This window comes from Bison bison, unplaced genomic scaffold (genome assembly GCF_000754665.1).
Source record: "Bison bison bison isolate TAMUID 2011002044 unplaced genomic scaffold, Bison_UMD1.0 scf7180017864456, whole genome shotgun sequence".
Lineage (NCBI taxonomy): Eukaryota > Metazoa > Chordata > Mammalia > Artiodactyla > Bovidae > Bison > Bison bison.
In genome coordinates this window covers 18,609,282-18,617,623 of record NW_011495018.1, presented here as the reverse complement: position 1 = coordinate 18,617,623, position 8,342 = coordinate 18,609,282, and the positions used below count along the sequence as shown (strand labels likewise).

The 8,342-nt window shown below is 44.2% G+C and overlaps 1 pseudogene; it reads right to left on the bottom strand.

Annotated features, from left to right (window-relative positions):
• LOC105002778 overlaps positions 1-8,342 on the bottom strand; it is a 46,997-nt pseudogene that overhangs the window by 18,480 nt on the left and 20,175 nt on the right.

Here is an 8,342-nt window from a genome sequence, read left to right as displayed (position 1 = left end):
GTTGTCTCTGGAATGTTTCGGCGAGGCTCCAACAAACAGAGGCCTGGGCTTGAAATCTGGGGAGACCTGAGTCCCATCCAGAGTCCTCTCAGACCTCACAGAGACCTCTCCATTCTGCAGGACTCCTCCTGGACACACACGACTGTCCCTGCCCTTGCTAGTGCCAGGCACACCCCAGACGTGAGACCTTCTACATTCTGGTTGCTGCTGACCACCGCTGACACCCAGGGATATTAGCAGAATTCCTTCCATGAGGACAAAAATGACATGTTTAGGGATGCCTGATATCCTATGAAGGTAGTTCTCTCCAAGAGGTGGCTTTTGTCTGTTTTGTTTTTATTTTTCTATCTTGATGGAAATGTCCGATAAGGGCCTGAAATGTATTCTGTTGTTTGAGAACAAAAAAAACCATTAGAGTCTCACAATTTAAGTGCCAGGTTTCATATACTTTTGGCAGTTCTATTACCTACGTGTCTGAGGCCACATTTATTTTCCAATTGGAAGGCTGAGACTGGCCCACATGGCTCCTCCCTCTGAATCCCACACCTGTGTTCTCTAGCACTTGGCAGGGAAGAAAGAATTCAGCTTTTGGAGACAGACTGGTTGCAGAGCCCGATCTGCCTCTTGCCAGTTGGGCTGGTTACTTTACCTCACTAAACCTCTTTATTTTTCCTTTTGAAAATGAAGTAAATATGAATATTACAAATATTGGAGCTAAGGATAAATTAACCACAAGGTTAATTGCTAATTATGAAGAGCACTGTCCAATAGAAATATAATGTAAATAGATATATCATGTTTAATTTTTTAGTTAAGCAGGTGAAATTACTTTTACTATTTTATGTAACCCAATATATTAAAAAAACTTACCATTTCAACATGTAATCAACATGAAAATATTATTGAGCTATTTCACATTCCTTTTTTTTTAACTAAATCTTCAAAAACTGGCATGCATTTTATACTTTTAGCACATATCCATTTGAACTAGCCACACTGCTAATGTTCAGTAGTCACATGTAGCTGGTGGTATCATATTTAAACAATGCAGGCTTGTCCTATTGTTCAATTAAATAAGAAAGTGTATGGTTTTTAGTATTAGCAGTTGGATTATCTGGGCTAACAGTAAGACCATGCATGCTCAGTTACTAAGTCATGCCTGACTCTGTGACTCCAAGCACTGTAGCCCGCCAGGCTCCTTGGTCCATGGGATTTCCCAGGCAAGAATACTGGAGTGGGTTGCCATTTCCTCCTCCAGAGTAAACCATACTCCTGCTAATACTAACAATTAACATTTGTTAGATAACTGTTTTGGAGCAGGCATGATGCTAAGCAACACGCATATCTTAGTGCTCATAACCACACTATGAGGCAGGTACTGTTGTTATCTTTATTTCATACACAGGGACACGAGTTAAGGTCATCTGGTGCATACATGGCAGAGCCAGGGTTTAAATCCCCAAGACAACTTCTATGCCAAACTGTCCTTCATCCATTTAATCAAGATATCTCTCACTGAGAAACAAAGGCTTATCCCTAACTCAAGATGAGTATTATACTCTCCAAAGATCCTTCCCAAGCTGGCCCCACTGGGCTGAACTCTCTGAGCACAAGACAATAAGACACATTCCTCTGCACCCTCCCAATTGGGTTAACCCAATTAGGTGCTTCTTGAAAAGTCAGTGGCATCTCAGAATCTCCCTGCTACGGGGTATAGAGGAGGTTCTGGTCAAATGGACATCGGGAGAGGAATTGTTCTTATGACTGGCATGTGACGGCCAGAAGTGCAACCTGACCCCTAGAGCTCGATCCAGCACCTGGGTTCGAAAGTCACCCATGCCAAAGCTCCAACATGATCTAGGGAATTTTCTGTTATTCTTAATCCCCTTTCAACGAATGTTTGCAGAGTAATTGGCCTCACAGGCCCTACAGGAGCCTTGACATAGGGCAATGTGCATACTTCATTTCAGGAGACAGCGAGCCTTCCAAAGCAGAGTCGAGCTGTCCTTTGTTCTTCTGGCATGGAATGGAGGACAGACTCAGTGACCCTAAAATAGCTGATGACCACTGGGGAGACTGTCCCCTTCAAAGTGTCATTCACACCCACCCCAGCATTTCTCCAGACCATCCTTTGAGTTAATTCTCGAAGACCAAACACCCACATCAAAAAGGCTAGTCATTCATATCATGGTGAGAACTTACTAGCTTTCTCTTTACATCCAATATAAATGATGCCAACTGCTTTGATTGGGATGGGAGGCAGATCACTGGAGATGAGATGAGACTACTGCCCTGGGCTTAGCGGGAAGGTAATGGAAAGTAGGGAAGGGGAAAAAGAGAAGATCCCAGAAGAGAGGACACCACGTCAGAGCTTCCTATTTTAAAACCGTTACACCACCATCTAAATAATTTCCTATGTACAATTCCTGACCTTTTCACTTTTTCTCAAACTTAATTTTAAGCCATTCAAAGATGAAAACAAGTCCTTGTCTTCCTAAGAACGTGCACAAATTAGATCAAACCCTTAAGAGACGCTCAATGAAGTTGTACTAAAATAGTATGAGTGGTGACTCAGAGTTGTCCACGGAAACCAGTCACAAGGAGGTTCTCTTTGTCTACCTTGCTGCTAGTGCTAAGTCACTTCAGTCGTGTTCGACTCCTAGCTACCCCATGGACTGTAGCCCACCAGGCTTCTCTGTCCATGGGATTTCCAGGCAAGAGTACTGGAGTGGGTTGCCATTGCCTTTCTCTTGGTAACAATACATTGGCTTCCCACTAAGGCCTGGGAGGTCAAAGTTTAACAGGGTCATTAAGACTTAGCTCCTTAGACACAAAGAGCAATCAAATTCTTGAGGAACAAATGTCCTTCGAGGTCAATCAGGTCAACCTTACATGGAGGCTGAGTAACAATAGTAATAATAATAGCTAAAATATATCTGATACTGAAGGAGGAAACAGACAGGGCTGGACTCCATCTTAGGCCAGGCTGTGAACATTAGGCTACACACATGGTCACCCACCCAATGGACTCTGAACTTTGTGCCCGGTGTTTATAGAAATGGCATACCAACGGAAAATCAGACCCCCAGATAAAAGAGCCTCAGGACTTGTACTTGGACTCTCCATTGCCTAAAAGAATATGCTAATTATCTCTGTAACAGAACAAAGTGGTAAATTCCATGATGTTTATTGGGATATGACCACAGGCCTGTTGATAAATATCCAAGAAACTTACATGGAGGCTGAGTAACAATAGTAATAATAATAGCTAAAATATATCTGATACTGAAGGAGGAAACAGACAGGGCTGGACTCCATCTTAGGCCAGGCTGTGAACATTAGGCTACACACATGGTCACCCACCCAATGGACTCTGAACTTTGTGCCCGGTGTTTATAGAAATGGCATACCAACGGAAAATCAGACCCCCAGATAAAAGAGCCTCAGGACTTGTACTTGGACTCTCCATTGCCTAAAAGAATATGCTAATTATCTCTGTAACAGAACAAAGTGGTAAATTCCATGATGTTTATTGGGATATGACCACAGGCCTGTTGATAAATATCCACTGTTTATCTAGTCTTGTGACACATGAATCATGGGATAACTTTGATCGTATCTCTCTTTTACCTTGTCCAGACTAGTTTCAAGGAATTGGGGGAGGTGGGTTTCAGCAAGTACACTTAGAGTATATAAGGTTTTCACAAAAACTGGTCGGGGTCCTTGGCTAAGAGGAGACTCTGCCTTGGGCCCACTGGTGTAATAAACTGCACTCCACTATCTGCATTGTCCTTCTGAGTGAGTTTGTTTCCCAGAATGCGTAGCTACAACAATACTTCCTCTGGCTCACTTTCTAGCACTTTGTGTTCATTAATTTACTTTATCCTTGCAACAGAATATGAGGCAAATCTATTATTATCCCTGTTTCAGATGGAGAATGAGTCAGGTGGGCCATGACACTGTGGACCAGCATTCTGAAAATGTTCTCTTCACCCTAGGCTCCATCCAGCTGCTCTTTCTAAGCTCAATGATCCGCTCCTACCATTAGAGGGGAAGTAATGTGCCACAGCCACTCAGTGAGTCACTGGCCTAAAAACCCAGAAGAGCAGAGTTTAAATTTCACCCATGTATCCCCTACAACACTCAGGCAGGGTCTTGCCTATAGGAGTCTATCAGCTGATGGATGGACGGGAATGTTGATTCATGGACAGACAGCCTTGTCCTCCTGCCATGTGTCAGGGTGAGTGACTCCCGCACCAGGACCCATTTCCAGGTCATTGGCTTGGTCTCCTCTAGTGGAAAAAGCGGATGCAGTGAGCTTAGGAAGACCAGCTGGATTTTAGCCCAGGGTGAAGAGAGCACCCTCAGAATGGGTCCCCCAAGTCATTTTCCACCTGTGAAATGAGGATGATAGTAAATCTACCTTTTTTTTAGATCTTCCTTATATTTTGTTGTGAGAACAAAGTAAGCACTAAATATATTTTAGCTATTATTACTGTTATTGCTCCTCCTCTTCTTTATATCCATCACAACCCTCTTTGCCCAAAGTAAAGATTCACCTACTAGGTTGCTTTCTCAGATATGCATCCTAAGGCCACCTCTTAGATCAACAGCTCTATGGTGACTGTGGCAGTTATTCCCATTTTCTGGAGAAAAGAATCAAGGGTTAGGGATAAGGAAGGGTTATTAGGATCTCCCTCTCCAACTCACTTTATGATCCAGTAATCAGATTTTCTTTGGGATAAAAAAATCTACATTAAAATATAAATACTCCGTTCATATTTAGGTATCCCTTCCAACTTGAGTGTAAAATATTTTACTCTGTTGACATGTATTTGAGATCAGGGAGGGTGAAAAGGATGGAAAATCTGATGGAAGAGGTGGATTTTAGGAGTGGAATTATTTTGTTTGAAGAGATTTAAGGAGGACCAGAATTTTCAAGAAAGATTACAGTTAATCCTAGACACAGAACAACTCAAGAACACTATTTGTTCTTTACGTAGGTTTATGTGATACTCACATATGATATGTGAGTATGTCATATGCAAATGAGAGCTTGAATATCCAATCCATTTCATGGCCTGAGTTTCTCAAAACATCCTGAAAAACACAATTATTCCAAACATCACAAGTGACTCACCTGAAGCACAGGGAGCTTCATAGGGTCTGTAGATTTGATCCTAATGCTTTGGATGGTTAAGCAGAAATGATAACACCTGTGGCAGAGAACTCTAAATCTAGTAACCAGAACTCTTCCTGGGAGAAACCATAACCCAATTCAATATTGAGAAAGTTATGCAGTCTTGAGTTTTACAAATACTTCCTTGTTCCTGGTCACATACCACTGGGAGGATGGGCCCAGGAACACAGTCCAGAAGTAGCTATGACACCATAGGAGACAAAACCAAACTCAGACAATTTCCACCCAGAACAGAGAAACCAGACATTTGGCAACTGCGGTGCTAATTTAATCCTCTGCAGGCATCCCAGCAAAATAATTCAGATCTTGAAATTAGACTGGAGAATTCCTCTTGGATGAAGGGGCAAAAGCATTGATAAGCTTCTTTATTCAGCGCAGTTCAGTTCAGTCACTCAGTCGTGTGCGACTCTTTGCAACCCCATGAACTGCAGCATGTCAGGCCTCCCTGTCCATCACCAACTCCCGGAGTCCACCCAAACCCACGTCCATTGAGTCGGTGATGCCATCCAACCATCTCATCCTCTGTCATCCCCTTCTCCTCCTGCCCTCAATCTTTCCCAGCATCAGTGTCTTTTCAAATGAGTCAGCTCTTCGCATTAGGTGGCCAAAGTATTAGAGCTTCAGCTTCAACATCAGTCCTTCAAATGAACACCCAGGACTGATCTGCTTTAGGATGGACTGGTTGGATTTCCTTGCAGTCCAAGGGATTCTCAAGAGTCTTCTCCAACACCACACTTCAAAAGCATCAATTCTTCGGTGCTCGGCTTTCTTTACAGTCCAACTCTCATATCCATACATATGGAAAAACCATAGCCTTGACTAGATGGACTTTTGTGGACAAAGTAATGTCTCTGCTTTTTAATATGCTATCTAGGTTGGTCATAACTTTCCTTCCAAGGAGTAAGCGTCTTTTAATTTCATGGCTGCAGTCACCATCTGCAGTGATTTTAGAGCCCCCCAAAATAAAGTCTCCCACTGTTTCCACTGTTTTCCCATCGACTTGCAATGAAGTCATAGGACCAGATGCCATGATCTTAGTTTTCTGAATGTTGAGCTTTAAGCCAGTTTTTTCACTCTCCTCTTTCACTTTCATCAAGAGGCTCTTTAGTTCTTCACTTTCTGCCATAAGGGTGCTGCTAATCAAATGTGAGGTAAGACTGATTCTTTTGCTTACCTTAAGACTTCCTTTTTTTGCAGTATTAGGTGACAATGCAGATGTTCGGTGATTCTGTGCAAACACCAAAGAAGGGAACATGCCTTAATTCACACATCTGAAAATAATGATGGAATAATAGCTTGTGAGTATAGTATGTTTCCTGCCCTAGGGATGATGGTATGTGCTTTACACACTGTCAGCTAGTTTTCACAAAGATCCTGTGAGATAAGAACTATGACTGCTCGAATTTTACGGATTAGGAAACTGATGCTCAAAAGATAAGGTAATGTGTTAAAGACCATACAGCTTCTTAGTGGCAGAGCTGGGAGGTAAATCCAGGCAGTCTGCCTCCAGCAAATAAACCAGAAGGATGATTGATGTCTCCCCAGTAATGGGGATTTACTAAACCCACAGGGCTTCCCTGGTGGCTCAGACAGTAAAGAATCTACCTGCAGTGCAGGAGAACCAGGTTTGATCCCTGGGTCAGGCAGATCCCCTGAAGAAGGGAATGGCTACCCACTCCAGTATTCTTGCCTGGAAAATCCCATGGACAGAGGAGCCTGGTGGGCTACAGTCCGTGAGGTCGCAGAGTCAGACATGACTGAGCAACTAACACAACACAACATAAAACCAGGGTGTCCAGAAGTGAACCCTATAAACCTGACTCCCTGCAAGGACTGGGTTCGAGGGAGATAGACACAAAGAATGAAGAGGCAGGATTAAGCCAGGATTAAAGGCAGAAAACAGGCTAGGAGAGCTCCCAGGATTCAGGCGCTGAGTCAGGCGTAAGGGGATTGAGGTCTTTAGACCTCAGTTTGGGCTCTTGGGGTGGTGGTCTTGGGCCAAGTTAAGGAAGCAGATTCCCACCATTGCCCTTTGGGGTGAGGGCCACTCCCACCCGAGGTGGGAATCGGGAGTTGGCAGAGGAGAGGCTGAGGGCAGCAAAGCTTTGTCTCCTTCCAGGGGTGGGGGCCTCACCAGCCAGATTTCCTGCAACACAGGCAGCTTCCTGATCCAGGCTTCTGCTTGGTCACCAACATACCAGATGGCTGCATGTTTGCCCTAGAGCCAGAGATGGAGCAGAATGTTCTTAACCCAGGATTAACCAGAAAATGCTACACTCAGAAGAGCTAGGAAAGGGTGGGGGCAGTGGAGGGAGGGAAAGAAGACTGGGAAAAAACCCACCTAGGAAGCAATCACTGAGCACCTCCCAGCCCAAACTCGCCCGTGGGGTAGCACGGTGCTATGTCCAGGATCCAAGCTCACTGCTCGACACGGGAGACCTCATTTAACAGGCAGCATGGCCCTGCAAGGCAGGTATGATTCGTCCTTTTACAGACAAGATCATCGAGGTTAGGGAACTTGTTCAAGGTTACACATCTGTAGGGAGTACAACCAGAATTTGAACATCTGCATGTAACCACTCTGCCCTCATAAGTACCTGGTAAAGCCCTACTGGGGCATAAAAGAGCTCTTGACCCCGCTGGCTGTCCGTAAAGGAGTTGACATCTCCCAAAATGGTCGCACTAGACGTGGTACTGTTGTTCCCTCTGGACACAGGCATGGCCCTCTGGGGTGGCTGCAAAACAGGACACAGCTCAGTTGCTCTCAGTAGGATGACCAAGTACTAATGAGACTGTGACTTTTATAGATGAGGACGATTAGTGCCAAGGTGAAAAGCAGTTAATAAATGAGAGTCAGGACTCCAACCCTAACCTCTCTGACCTGCAGTGCAAGTGCTGAACTGCTCCACACATCACTGCTGGGTCTGTGCCAATGAGCACAGTGTCGTGGTTAAGACTCTGGGCTCAGGCTACCCCAATTCAAGTTCTGACCCTGGCACTTAAGCTGATGCATGACCTGACGCTGAAGTCATTTTCCTCAATGAGCATGTGAGGATGTGACCTCTCTGCGTCCTGCCCCCAGGGCCTCCCCAACACCTAGAGAATGTATTTTAAGATTTTTTTTTTTAATTTATAAATATTT